Source organism: Alligator mississippiensis, chromosome 3 (assembly GCF_030867095.1).
Source record: "Alligator mississippiensis isolate rAllMis1 chromosome 3, rAllMis1, whole genome shotgun sequence".
NCBI classification, from domain to species: Eukaryota; Metazoa; Chordata; order Crocodylia; family Alligatoridae; genus Alligator; species Alligator mississippiensis.
The window spans coordinates 59,798,772-59,826,737 of record NC_081826.1 but is presented as its reverse complement, the minus strand read 5'-3'; the positions used below and the strand labels follow the sequence as shown (position 1 = coordinate 59,826,737).

Sequence of the window (27,966 nt, the reverse complement as noted above, 5' to 3'; positions counted from 1 at the left end):
TGTGGTGATGCTGGCATAATTCCCAGTGAAGAACGCTATATTCCAGAATAAAATGAGTACTCAAGTAGAGGTCATGTACTCAGTCATTCAAGTAGAGTAATTATATTAGAATTAAGTCACTTTAATTTGAAGTTGAGTGTCCACATGGGAAACGTTCCCGGTCATAGCTATAGTGATGTAATTATTCTGTATGTTTCTGATCAATTACCCCATGTAGCTACCCTCTAAAGACCTCTTTCCCTATATGCCTTGCCTTGCACTTTTCCAAAGATAAATCATAATTTATTATTATTTCATTCATGTTTCGCATTTTACTATATTCCTTTGTGTTACTTTGTTATCATCATTTGTATTCACAGCTGTTTATCAGTTATTTGTTATCTATAAGGTTCATTATCACGCTGTTTACTTCCTCTAATGAAGATGTTCGGTCAGACTGATACTAACTCTGATCCCTGTGGTACATTGCCATATGCCTTCCTGCTACTTGATATGTTGTCATTTATTACTGCCCTTTATTTATGCTTTTTAGGCCATTTCAGTCCACCTGATAATGTTCATACCAGGGTAATTTGAATTAATTAGGAAAATCAGATATTTTTTGTGACATTTTGAAGTGCCTCACTAAAATTAAGTCTGCATCTGTCATGTTCCCTTCATTCATTATTGTTATGAATCTATCTAAGAAAGTAGGCTAATTTGTCTGTTAAGATTTATTTTTATAAGCACAGGATGCTCATAGCCCACTGCTCCATCACTGCCTAGATTTTAAAGGTTCATTTTCCTTTAATATTTGTTCCTTTATCACATGGTCAGTAAAAGCTAGACTTTTGAGGCTTGAGAAGTCATCCCAAACATACTATATTGTCTCTGCCAGTCTAATCCAGAGTGCAAAAAACCCAAGTGACTGTATCTTCCTGAAAAGGTTTTACCTTAGCACAAATTATCCCCAGGCCCTAGCTCAAATTCAGGTACAGGTACTGCTAGGCAGAAGGGAAGTAAAGGGCTATATTAGTTCACTGAATGTTTTCAGTGGCCTATACTACTGGCACTATATGGAGCCACTTTAAGGCTGAATGTCTTGGGGAAAGTAGCAGTTCAGTCACTGCCCTTTTTCCACAGTCAGTGTATCAGTAAATCCCTCCACAGAATTATTGTTTTATGTTCTTCAGGCACAAGTTACTGAAGCCCATGGAATGGTAATTGTCAGCACAGTGCTTCTTTCTTTTGTGAAGTTGAGTGCTACATTTATCCTCCCCTCTTGGTCCCTATCTTTGTTTTATTTTACTGTTCTTACCATTTTGATCTTTCTTATTTCCTCAGCTGCACTCTTCTCCACTGATAACTTATTCAGAAGTGTCTCAGAATCTTCCCTGATTTGTTGTCTGGCATCCTACTGCCTAATCATCTGACAGGAAAATACTTATCTAAAAGTATGTGTTGCAGGGCACCTCGGTACCCCTTGCTCCTAGAGAGGAGAAACTGCCAGGGAGTGAGTGAGCGAGCCCTGGCCTGACATAACGAGCCCAGCTGAGGGTTGCCCGGGTAATGAGCGCAGCTGCGGGTTGCTGGAGCAACTAAGGGGAGCCAGCTGCCTGTAGGAGGCAGGGCCTGGCCCTTATAAAGCCCAGGGCTGAGGCCAGGCTGGCAGTTCTCTGCCAGCAGCCGGAGAGGCAGGAGCTCCCTCGGCCGAGAGGTGGGTAGAAGCCCGATGGCCAGTACAGCTCATGAAAGCTCCGAAGGTTGGAGTAATGGTGTTAAGTTATAGACAGGTGGCTTACTTTGTAGTGGCTAGGTGCCATAGGTTTTAGTTGTAGCCAGGAGGCTTGCAGTATGTGTTTTGGTTGTTTATTACACCGGAGGCTTGGGTGAGGCTGTAGGGGTTGGAGGAGGCCTCATAGGGACCCCAGAGAGTGTGGGGTGCCTTAGCGCCAAGAGGGTACAGTGTCCTTACACGGGAACCCCAGTGGTATGGGGGCCCCAGCGCCTGAGTGAGGGCGCAGTACTTTAAGGGGGAACCCCAGTAGTATGGGGACCCCGGTGCCAGTGAGGGCGCAGCGCCAGTGCAGGCGCAGCTTACAGTAAGGAGCGCAACCAGTGGGTTGCGGGCGGGGAACAAAGACCCCGGGTTGTGTGCTGGGTACATAGACCCCAGCCCCAGAGCGGGGCAGCATTGAGAAGCCCAAGGTGGGCACGGCGAGCCCCAAAGAGGGGGAGCGCCACATTGGACTATTGAGAAGCCCAAGGTGGGCACAGCGAGCCCCAAGGAGGGGGAGCGCCACGTTGGACTATTGAGAAGCCCAAGGTGGGCACGGCGAGCCCCAAGGAGGGGGAGCGCCACGTTGGACTATTGAGAAGCCCAAGGTGGGCACGGCGAGCCCCAAGGAGGGGGAGCGCCATGTTGGACTATTGAGAAGCCCAAGGTGGGCACAGCGAGCCCCAAGGAGGGGGAGCGCTATGTTGGACTATTGAGAAGCCCTAGCGTGGGCACGGCGAGCCCCAAGGAGGGGGAGCGCCGCGTTGGACTATTGAGAAGCCCTAGCGTGGGCACGGTGAGCCCCAAAGAGGGGGAGCACCATATTAGGAAGCCCAGGACGGGCGCAGTAGACGCCAGCAAGGGCATCATTTGCGGGGTGCATAGACCCCAGCCCCAAGGAGGGGCGATTACTGAGGAGCCTGAGAAGGGCGTAGTAGACCCGGGTGAAGGCTAGCACTGTAGAAAAACCCAGGACAAGGGCAAGGTGCTGCGGTTGTCCCCGGCAAAAGGAGATAGCAGTGCGGTGAGCCTGTACCAGAGAGGGTAATACTGCGGTGGGCCCAAAAGACCGGTGGGAAGTCCCAAGAGTGGACAAGAGTCCCTGTGAGGGACACTGTGTTAGAGAGAGCCCAGGAAGGGGCACTAGTGTAGACACATACAGGGAAGGCCCAAAAGTGGGCTAGATTATAGAAGAAGGGCCCGGGAAGCGGGCGTGCAAACACACCAGCGTCTATTACATCTGCGAGGCTTGGGGCGTGGTATTAGGGGTGGTAGGAGCCACGCGCAGCCCATAAGGCTAGGGTGCCTGGGGAGGGCACCCGTCATACTGGGAGACCCCAGGAGTCCAGGAACACACGGGGACAGAGGTCCCGAGTAGCCGTGCCCAGGGAGTCGTAGGCAGCCTCCCAACCTTATATTTATCAGCAAGACTTGGCAGGCTAGAATAAGAGGGTTCCTTGGGCCGACCTTGACACGGAGTGAGGGACCTCGAGGAGATCACGGCCCTCCTAAAGGACTCCGCCGTGACAGTATGATTTCTATTTTAGCAAACTAGTGCTGCCAATCTAGAAAAGCCTTGTTTTAATTCTATAATTTCCTTAGGCAGAATTTTTATTATTGTTATTTTGTATGCTCTTCTTAATAGATATGGCAATGAAAGCTAATTTACTTCCAAACAAGTAAATCAGGTGATAAACACAATTCCTGGAACATCTTTCAGGCAGAAGGAAAACATTTCCCGAGTCATGTGCAATTCAGAGGGGATGGTCGAATGTCTGCCAGGATGATTGAAATCTACAAAGAAAACCTGTAGTATGTGGCCTACCTTTCCATTATGTTCCTTGTCACCCACCACTGGGCTAACATCTCTCTCAGAAACTGAAAACAGTGTTACTTCTTTTATGCAATTCTTAGGGAAATTGCATAGATTTTTCAGGGGACTGTGTCACAAGTATTTGCTGTCACACATCTCTAGCCTTTTCATATAATCATAGAATCATAGAAAATAATGGCTGGAACAGACCTGAGGAGGTCATCTGTTCCAGCACCCTGCTCAAAGCAGGACCATCCCTAACTAGATCAACCCAGCCAAGGCTTTGTCTAGCCAGGTCTTAAAAACCTCCAAGGGTGAAGCTTTCACCACCTCTCTGGGGTAACGTGTTCCAGTACTTGACTGCCCTCCTTGTGAGAGTTTTTTTTTGCCCTAATATCCAACCAAAACTTCCCTGGCTGCAACTTGAGACCATTGCTCCCTGTTCTGTCATCTGCCACCACTGAGAAGTCTAACTCCATCCTCTTTGTAACCACCCTTCAGGTAGTTGAAGGGTGCTGCTATTAAATCCCCTTTCAGTCTTCTGTTCTCCAAAATAAATAAGACCAGTTCCCTCAGCATCTCCTCATAAGCCACATGCCCCAGTTCCCTAGTCATTTTCATTGCCTTCTGCTGGACTCTCTCCCATTTGTCCACATCTTGTCTGTAGTGAGTGGGTCCAAAACTAGACATAGTATTTCAGATGTGGCTTCACCAGAGGTCAATAGAGGGGAAGAATCACTTCCCTTGATCTGCTGGCAGCACTCCTCCTAATGCAGCCCAGTATACCATTATCCTTCTTCACAACAAGGGCACATTGTTGGTGCATATTTAGCTTGTAAGTCCCAGGTCCTTTTCTGCAGAGCTGGTAGTTAGCCAGTTGGTTCTTAGCCTGTACCAGTGCATGGGATTGTTCTAAGTGCAGGACTTTGCACTTGTCCTTATTGAACTTCATGAGATTTCATTTGGACCAATCCTCCAATTTGTCAAGGTCTCTCTGAATCCTAGCCCTACCCTCTAGTGTATCTTCTACTCTGCCCAGCTTGGTGTAATCTGCATCTTCCAGCTGCTTCTGGCCACAAAGACTGTAGATCCTTTACCTTGCACAAGGGAGATATACAGGGCCAAGAGGCAGAGTGCAAGTTAGAGTGTTCAGCGGGAAAGATACTGGCTTGGAAAGGGACAGTCCTTGTCAGTACCATGGCAAGGAAGTTTGGGACCTGGGACAAAACCTGCAGCGACAGCCTGCCCTTGCCCTGTGCACAGATCTAGCGGGGCACACACCACACCCCATGCTTGCCCTCCCACAGTCCCTGCATCCCCCACCCCCATGAGTCGCTTGCAGCTCTGTCCTGTGTCCTGCCTTGGCTGGCCAGAGCCTGTTGGTGCCCCTTCACTTGCAACCTTTTGCTATGGCACTGGTCCTTTTGTTCTAGTCTGAACCCCTATTTCTAACAGGGCAGTAACTTCTGCACTGTACTGCTCTCCATCTCTTTTATTTAGTAACTCTTAAACACAAGGGACAGTGACTTACCTTCATGAGAAGCACTGAAAGGAGGTCTGGGTAGTGCTTGTCCTGTGGCATGATGGGTAGAGTATTTTTCTGGGAAGTTAGAAAGTTGAAAAATCAAGCTTCCTCTGGAACTTGAGCCCTTATCTCCTATTTTCTGGACTAGTGCTCTAACCATTCAGCTATAGGACTGAAACATGGGAGGCTCTTCCTTCTCATTTTGTCTAGGACTTACACCAGTGTCTATGTGTATGTAGCTGCCCAGCTATTACATAGCCTAGTGAGCATATTCAATATATGCATGTGTACTTGTATATCCACACTTCAGAGCTAATTGAATCACAAACTCCGTGTTACTACCAAAAATGCCACCAAGATAGCTGGGTAAATGCCATTTAATTACACAATCGAATTGTGCCCCAAGTGCAGTCTTAGCCTCAGAAAGAAGGAAAGCAACAAAACCATCCAGAGATCCAAGCTTCTAGAAAAATAAATTCCAGGATTTACACTGTGGTGTCTGGCCTGCAGCCATATTCTGACCTTTTGCTCAGCCTCACTAGGTCATGTCAATAGTAAAGAAGCATTCCACAGAATGGATGCTAATTAATACTAAATGTGTGTGTGTGTAGCCTATGCAATTATATTTTATAGCCATATGAATACTAGACAAACTAAATGTGATTAATGGTACTACAGTAAATACCAGAAGACATCATAAAGATTCACTACTTTGTAAAAAATTGTTTTCAGTTTGTGTGCAGGATATTAGGAATACAGTTAATTTAACTGATTATTAATAGAAGCTGCATACCTAATTAATTCCCTGGAGTGCCCTCTGAAAATAGATCTTGGTTTATCCCATATTGGCCCTACATTTTTTAACAGAGCAATGCTGCTGCTAATGCAGTGTTTTGAAATGCATCTGTGGGTCAACAGAATTGAACACTGTATTGAAATATACAGGAATTGTAGTAGCAGTAATTCATTTTAGGGATGCGTACTCGGAAGGAGGCATATTAATGGCTGTTGGCATTATGTAACAGAATGCCATGGACAAAGGAAATCTGGCTTCTGGAATCTGCTTCCACCACATTAGCCTCCTGTAGTGAGGTTCAGTTGCATATATGTGTGTTTAAGGCCCCTAGCATGCATTGTATTTATTTTCCAACTGGTTAATTATACAATAAAATGTAGACCTGGTACACATGCAGAGGAATTATTACACAAGAAAAATGATGAACCAGCCACAATGATATTGCTTGAAAAATGTTGAATATTTTGTAGCTGGTTTCTTTTAAACTTTAATTTGAATGTGTAGCATGTCACACATCAGCTAATGGGACTTTCCTGGCTCCATCAGCATCCCAAGCTGCACTGCTCCCTCCCTCATCTCACTGACCACCAATTTGCCAGTGCTGGCAAACAGCTGGTTGTCAGCATCACCATGGGGTTAGGGGTCTACATTAGGACTGAGAGAGCACTTGTCCTATTGCTGAAAATGGGCTGGTAAGGGAGCTGGTTGCAAGGTTCCCCAGTTGGGGGAGCTGAGGGGCTGGAAACCCTCTGGCAATCCCCAAGGCTGACAGCCTTTCCTACTTTCAGGCAAGATACTAAAATGCCTAGTTTCAGGAAGCCAGGCTAAATGCACAGTGTTTAGATGTTCTAGAGCCCTGGGATGTCTGAAACTATATATGCAGCTGGGCTGTCTTGGGGCTGGCTGACAATCAACTGACTGTCAGATCTGGTCCAGACAGCCCGAACAAGCTCCGGCACTGTCCAGGGCTAGGTCCAGCAGTCAGCTGATTGTAAGACATGACCAAAGGTAGCTGGGAATTTCAAACCACACCCAGGACTGTCCAGGGTCTAGAAAACACTGGGAGCTGGGAACAGCCTGGGGTTTGGGACCCCCTGCAATATTGAGCTGGGGGCAGTCCAATCTACAGTATTGGGTTGGGGACGGATCCACAGTGGCATGATTTGGGATTGGAGGAATTTTACACAGTGTCTGAAAGATTGTGCCTCCTGACATGCATGTCTGGCATGGCAGGAGGCACTACATTTAGGATGGAGCATAAAATTCCTTTGATCCCAACTATGCCTTTGTTTTAACATTTCCTAGGGGCTAAGAGAAAAAGGAACCGCTTACTGTTGTGCAGTTTGTTATATTGACTCTACTCTTTAGAGTGAAAATATTGTAATCAGCTGTTGATCTTTATTTAGACAGTGCAAACAGACAGGAAGGCTAAATAATTTACCTCTTCTTTTAATATTCCTGTTGCTGTGCTTGGCTTGCTGTGATCAGATACCTGACAAAGATTGTCTAGAATTGAGAAGCTTTCCTAACTTTATCCCAACTACATAGTTGATCTAATAAAAGAGATCACCCTAAGAAATTCTTGCCTCTTGCAAAAGTTCCTTCACTCATAAACCCAATCCCAAAAGTACCATTACCAATCTTGGGACAGAACTCTGGGGGTGGTTTCTCCTTTCTTTTTCATATTGATGGTAGAGAAAGTCTCAGGACAAAATCAGTTAACTAGGTATTTTGTACGAGAGAAGGAAAAAGGGGTAGTTTATATTGGCTGCTAGCTGGAACACACTCATCTTTTACTAAGAAAAACTATTCTTCTTGCTTTGTTTGGAGCTTCCTCCAGTGCCCACTGCTGTCAGTGGGACTTTTCCCATTGACTTCAGTAAGGTTTGAATCAAGGCTGTGCTGCTGAAGAGCTCCAGAGAAAGGTTTGAATTGATCCAGTCCCTGGCTCTGTAGTAATGAAAATTCATGTGGGCACTTTTTCATTGTTCTTCCCTAGATCTCATGCTATTTGTATATTACGATTCATAACTATATTTTGACTTGGTAGAATTGGACTTCAGGAGTTCAAGAGGCAGTTTCACTATCTCTTGTGATCAAATTAAGTGAAAGTGGCTTTGTTTTGGTTGTCATCTCTCTTCTAACACAGGCTAAACTTGTCTAGTTTAAACTACTGTAAATGAGAAGATCTGGGAGAAGGGTGTATCATATTTGAATGAATTGGATGCCCTTGTTCTGACGTGCACCAGATAATGGTAACAAATTCCTTTTAAGTAGACTATGAGAGTGCTTCAAGAAGTGCCACCTTAGTTTTCTCCAATAAAAACTAAACCCTATCTGGTTGTACTATTGATACATGACAGGCAGTAAGGCCAGAAGTATCTCTTTCCCCTGCAACCTCCTCCTTTTTGTCCATAATCAGCAGGGATCTGGGTTTTCACTTCGTCATGGAAAAACATGGTAAAACCTGGATTTTTTTAAAGAGAAAAACCCATATTTTTTCCTTTAAAGGATAAAGTTATGGGAACAGGCAGGTTTCCCCTTGCAGGCTGGCAAAGGGCTGGGGGGAGGAGGAGGAGAGTGGTCAGGCAGGGTGCCCCATGTGCATATGTGCATGTACATATGCACATGACTGCCAGGCAGCCTGGAGAGCAGCTCCCACAGCTCCCCACAGGTAAGTTGGGGGAGCAGGGGATTGAGATCTCCCCATAGTGAGGGAGGGAGCTGGGCAGGGCTGGGACTGCTGCCCAGCTAGGGCAGTGTGTGTGGGGCTTGGGGCCTGGGGCCATGTGTGGCCACAGGGACTGGGTGGGGAGCAGGATGGAGCTACAGGCAACTCATCTAGGGGGAGGGGGCTGGCACTCCATGGCTGCGCGCATGCCCGGGGAAAATGGGGGGGGGCACATGCCCCCCAGATGTGTGCGTGAACTAGGGGTGGGTGCAGGCTGCCCACTGCAGGCTCGGGGCTTCTTCCCCTGCTGCCCTGACCCCAGGGTCTCTGCGGCCCAGCATGCGAGACTGGATGCAGCAGGGCAGAGTGGGCAGGGCAGAGCAGGGCAGGGAACCTGGGAGCCCCAGGTTGCCAAGGCGAAGCTCCCCCTCCCCACCTGGCAGCAGTGCAAGTGGTGGTGTGAGGTGTGCCCTCTGCTGCTGTTGGAGAGGTAGGGAGGACACCTTGCTATGGCAGTGCAGGGCTCCAAGTGGTGGCACAAGCTTCCCTACCCCACCCTGCCGTGCTGCGCCAGGTGTTGCCTGCTGGGCTGCAGAGGCCCAGGGGTGAACAGCAGGATGGGGAGCCCCGAGCCTGCAGCAGGCAGCCCACATCTGCCTCACCTCTCCCCACCCCATCCTCTGCTCCAGCTGTGCTGCCCATGGGGGAGGGGGAGCTGAGCTCTGCTCCACTGCAGCAGCCGTCACCACCTCCCACAGGTGACAGCTGGGGCTTGAGCACTGCTGCAGGGGGTAGAAGGCTGTGGACCTGAGTCCCTGGCCTCACTGCCCTGGCAGCTGGGTACCTTCTCTGGCAGGGCTGGAAGGGGCAGGGGGCTGTGGGTTGGAGTGAGGGGTACCAGCAGGGTCAGGGGGCTGTGAGTAGGGAGTGAGGGGCGCCCACAGGGCTGTGGGGGCTATGGCTTGGGAGTGAAGGGCAATGGCAAGGGCAAGGCTCAGGCATATCAGGGCTGCTCAAGACCACAAAACAGTGGAGGGCAGGAGGGGGACAGCTGCAGCTGAACCCACATCCAGGTGAGCAAAGGGGGCAGGGGGAGCTCTGATTTTCCATGATAAAAACCCGAAGTCAAATGCCAAAATTTTGAGGCATTTAGAATTTATTTTAGTATAGAGATTGAGGGGCTGGTAGGCTTCCAAATTGCTTTAAATTTGTAAATATATCAATAAAACATTGTGTTCAACTGATACTTCTGTATAGGGGCATTTTATTTTAATTGCAGAAAAACACAGATATTGGGGGGTTTAAGCAGAGAATTTGCCACTGTTAAACAGGGAAAATTAAGATCCCTTATAATCAATAACAGAGTGCAGTCATGTTCCCAAAATGCTCTGAAGCACAGAGACTGGAAAGCTGGCCTGGCGAGGAGTTGAGATGTCTACCACGTCTCTGAAGGAATGTGGCAGTGACTCCCCAAGACATGGCATGCTTCCCAGTGCAGAGCTGTGCCTTAAGAATGTGTGCCTAAGAACATGGCTTCCTATTCCAGGCTGTACAGACCTCTCACTTTTGATGCATTGGAGCCCCAGACATCTGTTTGGTTTCTGAGATAAACTTTCCCTTTTATGGTGGATCGAAATGTGGGTACTTATTTCAGCCCACTTTTGGGCAGGGACCAACCATAAATGTACCCAAATCTGATGCTGTTTGGTCCAGGTTTGGCTTCAGGCTTATTCCCATTCAAGAAAAAAGAGGACTGACATACTCTTTAAGGGGCACATTTTTCAGTTGCAACTTCAGTTGTGGTTCCCAAAAGTCTGTATGCCATTGGTTGTACCTACAGATGTGTGCATATAAATAGGGATTTACACATGCCACTGAGTAACTGGGGCTCAGTTTTATAGGTACAAGATTGGAGGCTGTTAAGTATTTGGTCCTAAAGGCCAATTCAGAACACGAAAGCACGTGAAGGTTAATGATCTTATAATTGCATCACTGTGTGGCTGCATCCTGTTTTTTAAATGTATACATTACAACAAGGGTAGGCCTTCAGTCCCTCTGCGTCCTATTTCACACTACAGGTGTCATGAAATTTTCACACTGCTGTTAAATTTTGTGCAGTACCATAAGTCTTGGGTAATAGTTTATACTAGTGTATTGAGCATTATAGCTGTGTATAAAAGCTTTGGGCAAATGATGCAAACTCCTAAACCGGGGTAACTTTATCCAATCTGTTTGGAGAATAACTCTTGAAAGAGTTAAGTTTAAAACTCTTCTGTTGTAAATTATCAATTAAGTTTAATCTCTCTACATCCATTTTAGGCAAGCAATTTGCTAAAGGCATGCAGGCTCTTACCTGCTCTCCCGCTGCCTAGCATCAAGGCTCAGTAATAATTGCCAACTGTGTGAATGATCGTGCAAGTTTTTCTGTTCCGATCCCAGTGTAATTGACATTGGTATACAAAACTGATGTAAATTGCACCAAGGTATGTATATATCTGTCTGGACCCTTGGAAGTACTAGTCTACCAGGGTCCCAGATTCATTAGCATTTCTTAACACTGTTGCTTAGACTTGCTCAAAGCAGGCTGCACTGATGTAAACAATATTGTAGAAAAATATTCATGGTGGGGAAGAAAGGTCCTGTAGTGTCCAGTAACAGCACTCCATTTCCACACACTTTTCTCAAGCAGGTATATCTTTCTTAACACTGTCTTTAGCTTTTTTCTAAGCTACTTTTACAGGGTTTTTTTACCATAAGACATGGATGGAGGAGCATACATATGTTTTTGAGGTGAGAGAAACATTCATCATCTCTAATATGGATTGTAGAGTTTTCTTAGTTTGTAATAATAATGGACCACATATTGAGAGCCTTACAAGTTAGTTCATTGAGATCGATAGGTATTTGGCTGAGTGAAGATTTCAGCATTGAGGCCCATCTTGATGATAGCAGTCAACTATCTGTACAATAATTGGCCTTGTGGCTTTCAGATTTTTCTGTTTCACTTCATTATTTAATCATGCATCAAGACTCCTTTATCCTCTCCCAGGATTATGCCTCAGATGAGTTACATGTTGATCTTAGTCTGTATACACTGCAGCATATCTTTCAAAGTGTGTCAGGTAGTGGCCTAGCATTACAGTTTACAACCATAGTTGCTTCCATTATTCCTGCTTTTTAGATACACTGGTTTCATTTATTTTAAATATAATGACATGGCATCTCCACTCTGTGCCAGTAGCACCTTTTCATAAATAAGGCAGTAGACAGCATAGGGTTCAAGTTAATTTAGGGAGTGAGACAATGATTATTGTTGAATTTGTGCAAACCACAAAGTTTGTGTTAATTTGAGACCCCAGACATGAGGTAGTGACCAGCTAAAAGAAAACACAATCCTATTTGTTTGGTTGGGGTTTATTTGAGTGTACTAATGATTTTTTCTGATAAGTAATATGTTTTTTAATGAAGCATTACGTAATTAACCACACTCAAGAAATGCATTCATTTCTCTCTCTTCAAAGGAAAAATTATAATGTTGGTACTTTTGGCTATGAGAATCTTCATTAAAGAGTTACTACATTTTGTGCAAATCTTTGTTTAATTGTGTCTAACTGAATTCTTCAAGGGTATACAAGTAGATACATACTTTACAAAGAGAAAGTAAAACAGTACAGTACAAGTTACAGGATCATAATACCATATTTGCCAAATCCAAAACAACTATGAATTTAGGAAAAACCCCTAACACTTGCATTGTAGATGGAAATTTTATAAATTTGTCATAAGTTTCTATGTGCACAATCTAGTTTTAGAGGGTCATCTTAAATTCATCCCTCTTCCACTGCAGCAGGGCAAGCAGTGGCAGGGGGGCAAGGTGGTAGGGGGGACAGGTAGTAAGGGAAGTCAAATGGCGCGGCCCCTTCTCCTTGCTACCTGTTCCTCCCATCACGTGACGCCCTCTGTTCCCCAGTCCCCCTTACTGCCTGTATGTCCCACATCTCCCCCTCCCATGTTGCCTGTATTCCCTGGTGCCTGTTCCCCCTGCCACTGCCCTTCCACATACCCACCTACCTGGTCCCCCCCATGCCTGTGCCCCCTGGCACCTTCCCTGCCAACTTGGCCCCCCTTGCTGCCTGCCCCCTGTGCTGTCGTATCCTCATCCCCCTGTGCCACTGCTACTTAACTTCCCATCACAGCTCTAGTTCTTGCTGGGGTCACACTTGCCTGGAGTGGGTTGCATAGAGCACAGCCGGAAAGAAGAGGCAAAGACAGCAGAGGGTAGGGTAGGAGAGCAGAGGCTGTGTGGGGGCAAGGGCAGGGCCAGGGGCAGGGGGAGTAGTTGCAGCTCCAACCCTGACAACAGGCTCAGGTTTGGAGATGGAGCCACTGCCCTTCTGCCTGAATCTGGGACAAGGGGCTCCCCCCCATGTTGAATGGGGAATAAACCTCATCTTAGATTTGAGTACATATGGTAAATACTGAGGGCCAGAGCTATGAAAGTGACAGGACAATTTGTTTAGTACAAGACTGACAAAAGTTGTCAGTATGTTCAGTAAAGCTCCCTTTGCAAAATCCTGAAAATCATAGTTAATGTTGCTGGGCATTTTTGTTCATGTGGGTTATATTTCTATTAAATATTCAAAAGAAAACAGCCATATAGTTGAGCAGATCAAGTATAATATTTCATTTGAACTTAATCTAAGTGGATTGAAAGTCTAGTCAAGGAAAGACAACTTGATTAAATGTTTCATCAAAGATGCTTCCTGACTGGAAATATTTTTTTCTTATTTTTAATAGAAGTCCCTTATTAACTCTAACATAAAGTCTTCAACACTTTGTCTTTGGACAAAAGAAAAAGAAAACAGGTGTGTTTAACTGGCAATTTGTTTTTTAACAGAAGAAATCTAGTAGCCACCTTGTTCAGTTAGTATGTGCATGCATCAGCAAGGGCATCACATGCTGGGGCTGTTTCACAAATGACTTAAACCAAAAATAGCAGACAGGTCATTGAAGGACTTCAGCAACAGTAGATCACTTAATCAGACTTTGTGTTGGCTGTTGAACCAATCACATCCCTCCACTGCATCCACAGCAGTGATTGTACTGTGTCATTTTTATGGCTGGCTTATCCAAGGATTGAAGAACTCAGCCAACGCATAACAAAGATTACCAATACAGAGGCAAACTACAATAGATTACGAGGTTTTGCAGTTTATGCAGCTGTGGTGCAGTATATGCCTTCTAGTGTTATTTGATTTCATTCCTGTGACCTCTTATTATCCTGTGGAGTTCAGAAATGCTTTGGGATACTAATCATAAATGTATATCCAGAGAGAGAGAGAGATTTTTCTTGTTTGCTATATCAAGGAAGCTCATTACAGTAGGAAATGTCAAGGGACAGTAGACCAAATGGTTGGATAATCTTCAGGGTTCAACATAGTTTGATTGCAAGCTAGTATACTTATCTCAGCAGGGGCTTAGGAAGTCTTGTTCTTGTAAAATACAGTTGGGAATTAGATGTAATGAGTCTTGTTTGCTAAGCTTTGTGCTTGGAACTGTAACATGACAGTGTACAATTGTGTCATAACTTACTGCTAGCAGAATGCGATCTTCAGTTAGGTTGACTTTGCTTCTGCAGATGATATATTTATGTATAATAGTAATAATGTAATATAAATTAATTAAAACAAACGTATCTATACAGTCTCCAAGAGCATTTCAAAATGTGCTATTTATATAACACCACCAAGAAAAGTGGTAATGCATTTGTATCCCAGTAAAGTTGACAACGCAATAAATCTAACAGAAAGAACTGTTAGATTTGCCTTAACATTTGTGTACAAGAATAATTATTTCGTGCAGTAATGCTCAGTTATCTGTACTGCCTTTCACACGCACCTTTAAATTTTTTTTGTAGTACAAGAGCAATTCATTTCCTGAATGAGCTCCCACTTTTGTGACCTCTACCATCTTACGTGACACTGGGAACAGAACAGAGGACCTTTGAAGCTAAAACCATGAGTTTCCACAGCCATCAGCTAAAGAGCTAGCCTCTGTATCTGACAGCTGTAGCAGACTTGCATCCTCTGTGTATTCGTACAGAGTGGGACACGTAAATCGCAATGATGAATGGATTACCTGGCACTCCTATTGATATCAGTAAGAATTCTGTACATTAGATGCTTCCACAGCTGACTCTTTTGTTTGTGTTTTCTTATAATTTGACATACTGAGTCTTGTTTTTCTTTTACTTAAGCCAGGGTAAATCAGAAATGAGTACACTGGTATTAGTACAGTTACTCATTTCTGGAGTTCTGATTCAGAATGCAAGTCAAAATTTTCCAGTTTCATGCAGAAGAAAAATTAAAATCATATTGATTCAGAAACACTAGATTATTTTTTATATCAAAATATAATATACAGTGGCTGCATCTACATGAGATGCTTTACTATGAAGTAGAGTAGTTTATTACACAGTAAGCATGTGTGTCTACATGAGTACATGCTTACTGCACAGTAAAACTTGCCAATCATGAGTAAATTTGCTACCTGCAAATGTAAGTAGCAAATTTACTTCTGAATAATTACTGCGTAATAGCACTCATGTAGATGCCTGACTGGGAGCAAATCTGCTTCTGATCAGCCGGCCACCAGGGGGTGGGAGCTTGCTCCCTGCCTCCAGGAGCTACCTGCCGATGGCATGGGCTCCGCCACTGGAGCTCAGGTGGGGACTATGTCGCCTTGCCCTGGCAGCAAAGAGCCCCAAGCACCCTGCTCCAAGATCATGATCCTTATCTCCCAGTCCCCACTTTGCCATCACGATCGGGGAGCAGGGGGCTGGGAGATCCTTATCTCCCAGCATTAGCTCTGCAACTGCAGAGCTGGGACTAGGAGATCCAGATAACTGAACATAAGGATCTCCCAGCACCAGCCCCATGGCTGCTGGGGAGCCTTTTCCCTGCTCCCTAGCCTGTTCCCCATCCAGCTCTATGCTCATGGAGCTGAGGAGGAAACATGCTCTGCAGCCTGTTCCCCACCCAGCTCTGTCCTCATAGAGCTGGGTGGGGAACAGGCTGTCCAGCCTCTACCTCAAGTCCCAGCCCCATGCCCAGGTTGGGTGATTGAGGCATGGGCCTTGGAAAGAGCTGCAGGAGAGGGGCAGGTCCCAGCCCCTTGTCCTGAACCGCCAGTGGGGCAGCTAGCAGTGAGCCCCCAGCTGGTACTAGGTAAAGTACAAATTAAAATTAATTTAAATGAAATCTCCTAAATTTGCCTCCGTGACACTCACAAGTGCTTCATTTGCCTTTTCCTGGCAACTTTTTTGCTCATGAAAATGCACATGGAATGTAAACAGAAGTATATTTGGTGTAAATATTTCCATGCCAGTGTTCATACCATATGAGACTTAAACGTTTATCTTGTGTGTAAATTGTTTGGAGATGTAGTGACTAACCAAAGTGCATGGAATGCATTGTGTGGGTATTCCAGGGTAGTCTATAAGGTGCAAATCTACCCTACCTTCTATCAAATGATCATCCAGTAAAGGAGCAGAAACAGCACCGTGTGACAGAGGCCATTTCTACAGGACAGACTTCTGGTGGCTATGCTATCAGGGGTATGAGGAGATGTTATCCGTGACTGCCATAGCTGCACTGGTGAAAACCCCTAATATAGGTGTTTATACAAGCAAAACTGTGTTTTTCCCCATAGAGATTGATTCACTTGGAGGATTGAGTAACGTAAAAAAGTATTCCAGAAAAATGGTTCTAATGTATACTTAGGTACTAGTGATCAGTCACATTGCCTGAGCAAGGCACTTTAAAGGATGAATATTAGAAGCAATGATTTCTGCAAATACTGTTCTACCTATTAGATACTTAAGAATGATCCTATTCAATTCTGGTCAAGTCCCTGAAAAGCAATGAATGTGTCAGCTTTTATAATGTACGTTCATCTCACTAAATCACAAAAATTGCCTAGGTGGAAAAGTCGCCATCTATGTCCTCTGTTAATGGTTTTTAGGGACTTGAGTGGTGTGGGATAACATTGCACTTAGGCACTTAAGTGCCACTTAAACTTTTCATATTTGAAACAGGATCTGGCCAGAAGTCCCTGCAAAGTTGCTGTCCCCTTCACGTGACTAAAAACATCTAACTATTGACCAAAGTTAACAGTGCAAACGTTGTTCTATAAAAAAAAATCTTTTGGATTGTTGGCCTCTTGTTAGTTGCTGTCCTTTCTGTGGTTCTCAAGAATATTTCTGAGAAATGACTTCACTGGGGAATGTTTGGTAAACAATGTTTTTAAAGCAGGTATCTTCAGATGGTGAATTTCAGTTAATATTCATGAATATTTTCAACCAGGAATCTGATTCTAAATCTTTCATCCAGCCAGTGTCGGGGATCAGCAGCCAAAAGGTGACTTGAGTCCAGTGAGAAGAATTCAGTTTTAGAATGGCAGAAGCTTGAAATGAACCACTTGCAGATAAGCTAGTGCCACAGAACAGTGTGCAGCAATTATTTGAATAATGATTTCAAATGATGTAAACAATTGAGGAAAGAGCAGTCTGTTCCCAGATATTTTGTGAACAAAAAAAAGGTGTATTTTGTCAAGTACAGTATTTAATTTTGTTCAGCCCACTCTAGTAGAGACTATAACTATAAACACAAAGATAAAAATGATACTCACTGCTCTTCATCTCTATTTCTCCTTTTAATTATTATTTGACAGTTTCTTTATTAAGAGACATGAGCCTAGAATTTCACACTTAGTTAAACACTACTTAACCCCTGACACTGGCCACATGTATCTCATTAAGAAAATTTTTGCTAATACTACCCCAGTTAAGCAGTTGTCATTGCTACTCACTATTATTAGGTTAAACAGATTCTGTGGGATACTTCATAATAAAGCACTATTCACTATTATGATTGAGGAATGTATGTGTGTGTCCCAGGATGAATATGTTATAGGAGTCAGTACACATTTCAGTTGAAGGGCTGGCAGCTGCATGAATTAAAAGGGATGATCTTACAGCTTGGAATGAGGTATGGTCTTATTAAATATTAAAAGCTAGGTAGGATTGGGCCTGGTAGATCTTGGTGTCATCATCTGGCAGCCAGTACTTTACAGCTTAAAGGTCTAAAGTTGTTGCTGAGTGATTGTTTTAATTTTTTTAAAGATATATTTGGTTTTGCTCTATGTTTGGCCCCTACAAATACAGTGAGCCCAAGCTTGCCATTGAGTGGTTTTACTCATGGGAGTAGTTCTGCTAACTCCAGGCCTTCAAGGAGCAAATCATTTCCTAGGTTAATCATTTACTTTTATGAAGTTCTTCTGTAAAAAATCATTTGGATTGTTGGCCTCTTGGTAGTTACTGCCCTTTCTGTGGTTCTCAAGAATATTTCTGAGAAATGATTTCATTAGGAAATTTTCTGTGGTCTTCATTTGGGCTCAGTGCAACACACCTTTACTATTTTTTTTTTCCTTGAAAAGGTGCTGAAAATGAATATAAGGCAATACAGTACTGCTTGCTTTATATAGCACTGAAGATCTTGAGCAGCATCTTCTAAAGAAAATTAATCAGCTAAGTTAGATGGACATACACATTCAAATTAGATTGTTCCTAATACAAAATGGATCCTCTTAGAACTGACAGAAATGATTTAATTAGGGCTATGTATTGCTCTTAGTGAGTATAGTGGGATCTCTGGTTCAAAGGTTGTTGTTTTCTGCCCTGAGCATTGATCTTAGTCTAATCAGATCTTGCCAAAAAGATGTTAAATGATGGGTACACACAAGCGGATCCCTAAAGTTGTCATTGTGATAAAGGGCACAGCTGCTTAATTGAAATAACTGGAGTTTATGCCATTTGTTTCACTGACTTTGCACATAGGTAGATGGCACACCCTATCCATTTAAACAGCATTCCTGGGGTTGCCTGCAGTCTCTGTAGTTTATAGTTCTACATTTAATATCTCACAGCATAAACCTTCTGCTCTACTTCATACAGTCTCCTGGCCCATCATAGTAAATGAATTAATAGTGCTTTAAAGTCATTTTTACAATTTGTATTGTTCTGTGCATGGCTTGTCTTTAAAGAAATCTGTGAAGTGACTATATAGAAAGTGATTATATAGAAGACCTGTCAGCACAGTGGAACTGTCTGCCTATGAGTGAAGAAGCTTCATCAGATACACTTCTGTCGCATTCATAAATGGACCTAGTAAATGGTTCTTCTGTCTCCTGTTTCAAGATGTCTAAAGGAAAGTGTCTGTCAAGGCAGGTTCAGCCTAATAGCTGAAAAGCTTTGCCAGGTCTTCTGGAAAAGTAATTAATTGCAGTATTTGGCATTCAGCTTGCTTTGTCTGGTGTCTGTCCAATTCTTCAGGAACTACTAAGGAAGCGGTAGTTACTTTGTAGCTCATAGAAATGGCTATCCCAAAGGTACATGCCTGGCTATATTGCTGTTAGCCCATCCTGGTGGCTAATTTTAGGGAACCTCAAATTTCTATTTTTGCTCCCACAATCTCTGAGATTCTGTTGCTGAACATAATGAACAGGGTGCGCTACTGACACTTCTAATATACAGGCAGTCCTCAGACTTACGACACAATTGGTTCCTGAAAACCACATCTTAAGTCAAAACGTTGCGACTCGGAACCAATTTTCCCATAGGAAACAATGTTATAAATGAGGGATTAGTTCCTGTGCCAAGGCCTGATACCCTATTTTCACTCAAAATAACTCAGAATTTTGTACACTACTTAATCAATTATATAAAATCAGTAAATGTAACTATATTACTTGTCTATATGTATTTATTTATATATTTATATTGTAAACAGCAATCATATTTATTTGGAAGGACTTCTTTGAAGTGACTTTGCTGGACTTTTTGAAGGGTTCTTGGCCAGAGTCTTCTCAGGAGTCTTGGCTGCAGGTTTTTCTGGAGTCTTGTCTGCTTTCTTAAAGAAAGTGTCCAAGGAAGTTTGGACAGATGTTCTCTTCTTTTGCTTGTAAATTTCTCTGTAGCAGCTGTATGTGCTGGGTATGCCCCTATTCACTGAAGCACTGCGTTCAATGTTGGGGTCATGTTCCTCAAACAGGGACATGGCAGCTTCCAAATGTTGAAATGCCTCAGCCAACACTTTTGTTGTCAAGACATTATGAGGAGGAGTCTCTTCAACAGTGGGTGCATCTTCTTCCTCTGCCACTTTTTGCTGTTCCAATTCAAAGGGGTTCTCATTGGTTAATTCTTCAGAATGGTATGCCAGCAACTCATCAATATCTTCTGATGCAGTGTCTAAGTTGAGTTCTTTGCCCATGTCAAGAACATTTTTGGTCACCTCTTCAACAGTGTCTGTAAAGCTTTGGAAGTCAAACACAAATTTAGGACACAATTTTCTCCAAACACCATTCCAATCTGATTGTTTGACTTCATTCCATGCCTCACCAGTGTTCTTAACTGCATGGTAAATGTTGAAGCCCTTCCAAAATTCCTTCAGAGTTGGACCACGTTCCTTCTCAATTGCCCTGATGACCTGGGCAAATGTGCATCTAAGGTAGTAGGCCTTGAAGGATGCAATTACCCCCTGGTCCGTAGGTTGCAACAGTGAGGTGGTGTTGTGGGGGGCAGATGCACCACTTAGATGTCAGGATGCATGTCATCAAGAATGATTAGATGACCAGGAGCCTTGTCGAGGATTAACATGACAATGTTAATTGTTGTATTAAATGCAAGATTATTTTTGCTGCAATAATCCCTGACACTTGGCCCAAAATGACAATTAAACCAATCCTGAAAAATGTTCTTATTGACCCAAGCCTTAGGACTGGATTTCCATATCACTGGGAGAAATGCCTTGGGATGTCCCTTGAAAGCTCTGGGGTTTTCTGAATGGTACACAAGTAAAGGATAAGTTTAAAGTCACCTGCAGCAATGGCACCAAGCAAAAAAGTGAGCCTATCTTTAGCAGCTTTGTACCCTGGCATGGATTTCTTCTCCTTGGCGATGTAGGTTCTTGACGGCATTTTTTTCCAAAAGAGTCCAGTTTCGTCAACATTAAAAACTTGCTGAGCACAATAGCCATTCTCTTCAATGATTTCAGCCAATGTCTCAGGAAAAGCACAAGCTGCCTCTTCATCAGCACTGGCAGCTTCACCTGAGACTTTGATGTTATGCAAATTGACCCTGGCTTTAAAACGCATAAACCACCCCTTACTTGCAGTAAAAGGCCTAACATTAGAACTTTCCCCCTGTTGTTTCTTTAGATCATCATAAAGACTCCTAGCCTTTTCCTGAATGATGCCTAAACTCACAGGAGCACGGCGTTTATTTTGATCCTCCAGCCAAATGATGAATGGTTTCTCAACCCAAGTCCAACATACTGCTTAGTTATCACAGTTGTGTGCATAGGAGCTGAGTCCATAACATGCTCCTGAATTCTTGCCTCGTCTTTCAGGATGGTCACAATAGTTGTTCGGGGGATATCCAAAGATCTGCCCATTTCAGCTGGGGTCTCACTTTTTTCAGACCTCTTAACCATTTCCATTTTTGTTTCCATAGTTATTGTTCTATGTTTCTTAGAAAAAGAAACATCACTTCCACTGGATTTATGCTTTTCTGCCATTATTATGGGCAGTTTGGAAAAAGTTCGGAAACAGAACAGTGCATGGGCAGTGCAGTGAACTTGTTGTAAAGTACTGGACTTATTCTTCATTCAGGACAGGTAAAGTACCATAGTGTTGTAGTGGTAGCACCAGCGATGACTGAGCACTGGAAGAGCTGCCTAGCAAATGGCTTCCAGATAAGCGACACACTGCTGCTCTGGCCACATGTCCGGAAGGGCCCGGGTGGGCACATGTGCCCCTGGATCTGCCCTGAGACCAGCCTGCCCCTCCCCAACCAGACCAGATCTGGGGTCACACGTCCCTCCCCCACCCCCTCTATGCCCTCCTAGACAAGTGGCACGAGCTGCTGGACAGGCTGCAGCTTCTCCTGTGGCCACCCAGCTCAGCCCTGGCAGTACCTGCCTCACCTCGGTGCAAGCAGCTGGGGGATCAGCTGGATGAGCTGTGACTTCTCCTGTGGCCACCTGGCACAGCCCCAGAACTGTCTGCCCTGTCCCGGTGGGGACAGCCAGGGGAGCAGCTGGATGAGCTGCGGCTTTAGTTGTGGCTTCTCCTGCGGTCATCCAGCGCAGCCCTGGCACTGCCTGCCTCACCCCAGTGGGGGCAGCCAGGGGAGCAGCTGAACAAGCTGTGGCTTCTCCCGCCACCCATAGTCCCCGCTCCCAGAGCCCAGTGCAGCTCCAACTGGGCAGTGTTTGCCCTACCCCCTGTTCCAGGCCCTCCCTCCCACAGGGACCCTGATCTGCTCCCCCCACAGCCCTTTCCTTCCCTTTCCCCTTCCACCAACAGACCTGTATCCAGCATTCAGTGTTGTAAAGTTTAAACCCATGTCAGAACTTCAAAACCCAGGTGTCAATTTACAAACATCGCAACTGCGGTAAGTCATAACTTGTCGTAAGTCGAGGACTGGCTGTATTTATATTTAGGTTCACATGAGCTGCGTGTTTCATATTGGACTGGACACTGCAGTTTCAAATTTATGGAAACATCCCAATGCAGTATTTAACTCTGATTTACAATTAGCCATTTTTCTCCATTTTGCCACTTGCAATAGAATAGTATTTTGCCATTTGCAACAGAAAGGAAAAGTCTATACAATGCCTAGCAAGTAAGTAGTTAAAAACTTGATTCCAGCAGCCAGAAACCCTACAGCTGTTGCAGCAGCCCACCTATTAGGTTTAATAAGTCAGCGGGAGTCCCCTGGGGGGAAGAATGTGGACAAGTCTAATTGGCAGCAGGAAGCTGATTCTCTAGAGTATAAAGAATAGAAGCTCTGACTGGCAGTACTCAGTTGCATCCTAAGTGCCATAAACTCCCTGCCTTACTGTTTGTACTCCAGAGCAGTAAGCCTTTCTTTGCCCCTTGAACTCTGAATAAACTGTGCCACCCTGGTGGCTGGTTAAAAAACTGTGGGTGTAATGCAGTTTCTTTTCTTCCAGCAACTACCCACTGCATCAGCCAGTCCATCCCACCCTCAAGTCACCTCAACTTTCAGAATAGTTGGATGTTTACTCATCCTATTACTCTGTAGAAAAATTTTACATTTCCATTCCAAAGCCTAATAAAAATAGTAGATGTCATGTTTTACTAGCAAAACTTTACTGCAAGCTCTGTTCAAAATCCTGGCAAAGGGCCCAAGCAGCCTACGCTTTGCATTCTGTACAGTCTCAGAGCATTTATTAGTAATTGCATCTCTACTCTTGTATTACATTTACCTCAACCACAATCCAGTTCTTTTTATTCAGGGCAGAAATGCCATTAAAATAACTATGGTGTTCTTTTGCCTATGAGCATCTCATGCATTTCTCCACATTTCCTTAGGTACATAAGACACTCACTCTGGGATATCATTTCCTGAAGTTCAGTGCCATTTTAAAAAGGGAAATAACTGCTAGGAAAGGTGTCACAAAAGCAGTTAGTCAGTGGTTAACTAGAGATAACAGTCCCTAGGAGAAAGCTTTGCAAGAAACAAAACACCTGAAATGTTATCGATATTTATTAATAATACAATCATCAATAAAAATAAGTCTCTGTTAGCACAGTGCAGATATCAATGACTAAAGCTTTCGCCACAGAGACAGCTCAGCATTTTCTTTTTCCTTATGTTGTCCCATAAATTGTCTTGGAAAGTACTGCTTTCATCTGCATTGGTGTCTTTGTCCACTCACGTCATTTGTCAGAGAACACAGAGTGGTCCATCAAATATCAAGTAGGAGAAAATCAGTTCAAATCCTCTAAATGGCAGGCCTGCCTGATTTCTGCAGAAGGTGACTAAATAACAGCACTTGCAGCTTGTCTCTGAACATGTGTGTCCAGAATGGGACCCTGTACTACCTCATGGCTTTATTTTCCTCCTCAGCGGAGCAAAGGAACTTAAACTCAGTGTAAGCAACAGTTTTCCTGATGCAGAAGTATTGTGTCCTTTACCAGAAAAAATAGTACAGAAACAAGAGGTAACCATCTTGACTATTGAGTTTTGTTGCCAACTTTTCAAAGCAATTCGTCAAATTGAAAATATGACCCTGTGATGTTGACAAGCTCCATTTTTGCTACAGTTTCATGCCTGCCTGCTATTCAAGCATTAGATATTTATGTAGCTCGGGGCTACCCTGCCTTGCGCACCTGAGTTCATTTGTTTGCTTGTTTTTGAAAATATTTCTAAGTAGTTATGTATGCCTCCTTGTGGATGGATACACAAATTGTTTCAACATGGTCTGTTTCTCTGTCATACTCACATACACACGTGCACCCTTGTTTGTCGTTCGTGTTAAATGTATATTCCAGAGAGAAGAAAATGGTAAATTCTAGGGTAATGCCAGTGCCTTTTCTTATGCTCTTCTCCAGTATTTCCCCATACGTTTATCATTCTTGCTTTTAACTTCATGTGAACCTGAGTTGTTACATTCCAGAGGAAAAGCACATTGTATCAGCTTGAAAAGCCTGAAACTTTGCACTAACACATCAGTATTGCTTCTGGTATTTGGCTTAGTCAGTTAGCTTTGTGAAGATACTAAGCCTAAGAGACATTTACGTGGCACTTCATAGATTACATAGACATTAGGGCTAGAAGGGACCTTGCGAGATCATTGGGTCCAGCCCCCTGCCCAAGGGGCAGGAAGTCAGCTGAGGTCAGATCACTCCAGCAAGATAAGAGTAGGTGCTTGCACCACTTCTGGGGGGAGTCTATTTCAGACTCTGGAGACCTGGATGGTAAAGGAGTTTTTCCTTATGTCCAGTCCAGAGATAGAGGGTAGAAAATTTTCCAGTGTTTTATTTTTGGGTGGGAAATTTTCCATTTCTAAAAATTGATTATTTCATAACATTCATTAGTAATAATGAATGGATGCCAGTACAATATTAGGCAAGTGTGGCAGTTTCAAAGTTGTAATTAATGTTTTTCAGGTGATTATCCCTAGGAAGTGTGTGAGAGAGTGTATATATATGTTTTACTGGTTTGTAAACAGGAAGGTAAATACACTCTCATAATAATCCAAACCAAAAGTCAAGTTATGAATTCACCTAATTGGCTATGCAGGTCAAATCAAAACCAAAGCTAAAATTCTCATTTCATCTCAGACTGCAAGTGATAGCAAAACTAAAACTATGATTAATTTTTGTTTCACTTTCAGTTCAGTAAACACACAGAGCAGTGTCTCGTTTCTTTTGTTGAGTTGGGGAAGTTGGAAGTGTTTGCATAAGATTTGTTAGTTTTTTAGTGCTTTTGCTTTGAAGTAGTCATAATAATGTCTAACCCCCCCCCCCCCCCCAAAAAAAAAAAAATAGTGTGGCGCATCATTATAGTGAAGTTCAAACCACTGGAGGAAGGAAGAAAGTAGGAAGATGTAAATATTGTGGGCATGAGTATGTTAACGCAACAAGAATGAAGAAACATTTAATAACATGTAGAAACTGTCCTAAAAGAGTACAAGTCATATACAGAAAGCTAATACAACGAAGTAGTGGAACAACATCGTCTGAGAAAAGTCTACTTCAGGAATCCTATGTAAGTAAACAAATTAATATGTTAAACAATACACACTATAGATTACCATCTCTATTGTTTTAAAACATCATAATTTTAAAAGTTGTTAATGCAACTCTGGACTATTATTTGTTTATTTATTTAAAATATTTGTATCCTGCTTTTCTGTTTGCACTAAGCACCCAAAGTGGCTTAGGCTTAACGATACTTTTTTTTTTTTCAATTACATAATAGATAAATAGTTAACTATGTCAACCCAACAGAGAGAGCTTAGTCCTCTGACTGAGGCCGGACTATACTGCCCTTTGACTCTGCAGTCCCAGGGCAACTGAGCAGCAAGTTGAGCAGCAGAGTAGAGTGTTCTTTCAGGCGTTGGAGGGTGGGGGGGAGCAAGCTCCCTGCTCCTTCTCCTTCTCCTTCTGATGCATGAGGCCAGACTAGAATAGGCTAAAATAAAAATCTTTTCCCCCTTTTGTTGCAGGAGCTTGGTAGCTCAAGTGAAATTGCAGATTTACAAAAAATGAAAAATGAAAATGTTGAGCTGCCAGGTCTGAGGGAAGAAGAAGCAGGGTCCTCGCTTTCAAGATCACTGTCACTAGCTATGCAATTCATCATAAATATCTGTTGAAGACGGTCAAGCTTCTTATCAAGCTTTGTGGACAAAATGTCAAAAGAAGATCACGAAAAAGCAGATGAGACATTAGCTCGAGCTATATTTGCAAGTGGTATACCTCTTTCCATAACTGAAAATCAATACTGGAAGGAACATTACAAACTAATTTGCCCATCATATAAGTCACCATTACGTTATCATTTATCATATTCTGTTTTAGATAAAGAGTATGGCAGAGTTCAAACAATGGTTATTCAAAGGATTGGTTAAGCAGAATCATTGACTCTGATGTCAGGTGGATGGACTAATATACAAGGAAATTCTTCATTGAAGATATTGAAAGTGCAGGTCCCTCTGGGGTACAAGCCTTCGTAACTGATAATGTGAGTAACATGAAAGCTGCATAGCAAATATTAAAGGCAAAGTATCCACATTTAATTTTTGGCTGTCTTGCTCATGGGTTGAATCTTCTGGCAAAGGACATAGTAGGTGTGACTACAATGAAGACAATATTGGCAAACTGCAAAGCAATTCTGAAGGTATTCAACAATCATCATGTTGCTAATCAAACTTAGAAGATATTACAGAAAGAGAAGCGCAGGAAGGAAAGTGCACTTTTATTGCCAGGAGAAACTAGATGGGCCTCGGATACATAGTGTTTACATAGTTTGCTGTGCACAAAACTGTTTGCAGTGTGCTTCAACAGATGACACAGTATCCCAGGTTATTCCTGTGGACATTTGGAAGCAGATTCTCGACAACAATGTGTCCTGGTTTTGAGTTCAAGGAGCCTTCAGTTTGCTACTAAAAGTTTCAATGGCTATCAAGAAACTTGAAAGAGAGAACATTTTCATTCAGTTGTCTATCTCTGGAATATTTGGAAGGCTTGATGTACTTGAGCTTTTGCCTTCTTCACCTCTAGCCTCTGGAACACCACTGGTCACCACACACCATGTTGACTCGGTTCCATCAACCGTCACTTTCAGGGTCTAATCGCAGAGCCAGTTTCCCAGCCATCAGACCGTAAGGTTGTTGAGGCTGCAGTTCCCCAATTTTACCATGAGGACATCATGGGAGACCAAGTCAAAGGCTTTTTTGAAATCTAAATATATGACATCAACCTCTTGTCTTTTGTCCAGGTAATACGTCACCTGGTCATAGAAGGAAATTAGGTTGGTCAGGCAAAACCTACTCGCAATGAAGCTCTCTCTCAAAATGTTGCCTCCAATAACCATTTTTTGATGGTTTCTTTGATTATTTTTTCCATGACCTTTTCAGAGATTGAGGTCAAATGGACTGGCCTGTAGTTCCCTGGATCTTCCTTCCTTGAATCATGCCATATAGACATTCATACTCTTCATTTTGCTTTTCCAACAGCAGAACTTTTTTTTTATGCTGGACAAGATCTGTTTGTGAATCTGACACTTGTGAACTAGAATATGTTCAGTGCTTAAAAAAAAATCTCCATTCCCATTAGTTTAGAATATTCACGCCAGTACTAAATGGTAGTACGAGGGGCCCATGTTCTGACAGGCTGTAATATTCGTTGTCAAATCTAAATGGAGAATGATAAGCTGATGTTTACCTTTATGCAAGAGATTCCCTTTGAATACCTTCTCCAAAGTTAGATAATAAAAAGAAACATTTCTTACAATCAGTGTCAGCAGTAATATATTTCGAGAGCTTTTTCTTCAGCTTAATTCCCATTCAGCCTTTGGTTGATAAAGTCATTACTTTAATAAATAATTTGCTCAGAGGCTACATGGTTAAAAAACTGAAAAGTATTTGGCGTTTTGAAAGTGTTCTAAAAATTACATTTCAATGAAGGTTAAGTCAGTAAATAAGCTATGAGAAGGGGACATATGGATTGAAGTATTTACTATCCAACACTTAATATTTCTTCTTAAATCCCCATTACTAAAGATTACTTAATGTTACAATCCACAGTGCCTTTGGGTTCCTAGAGATGTGTAGCGAGGCTGCTTTGCTGTGCTGTGAATCTAGTGTGTTGGAGCAGACTCGATTAATCAAGTCTCCTGGAGAAATTGATACTGCTGCAGAATTGATGCGCTCCAGCAGCCTCCAGGGCCATGTGTATCAGCATCCCCACACTGAAAAATGGCAGTGGGGCACTTAAAACTAAAGCTTATTTGATTAATAAATATATTTTAAATATA

The 27,966-nt window shown here is 43.2% G+C and overlaps 1 protein-coding gene and 1 long non-coding RNA gene across 4 annotated transcripts in view; both read left to right on the top strand.

Annotated features, from left to right (window-relative positions):
* KCNB2 (potassium voltage-gated channel subfamily B member 2) overlaps positions 1-27,966 on the top strand; it is a 356,221-nt gene that overhangs the window by 102,010 nt on the left and 226,245 nt on the right. The gene's annotated exons all lie outside the window — the stretch shown is intronic.
* LOC109285991 (uncharacterized) lies at positions 1,189-27,966 on the top strand. Of its 2 annotated transcripts, XR_009460706.1 has the most exons (3): positions 1,576-1,696; positions 14,479-14,720; positions 25,658-27,966. It is a non-coding gene; the product is annotated as an uncharacterized LOC109285991 (long non-coding RNA). The 2 variants fall into 2 exon arrangements; XR_002093924.2 differs by lacking the exon at positions 25,658-27,966 and having other exon boundaries at positions 1,189-1,696; positions 14,479-14,756.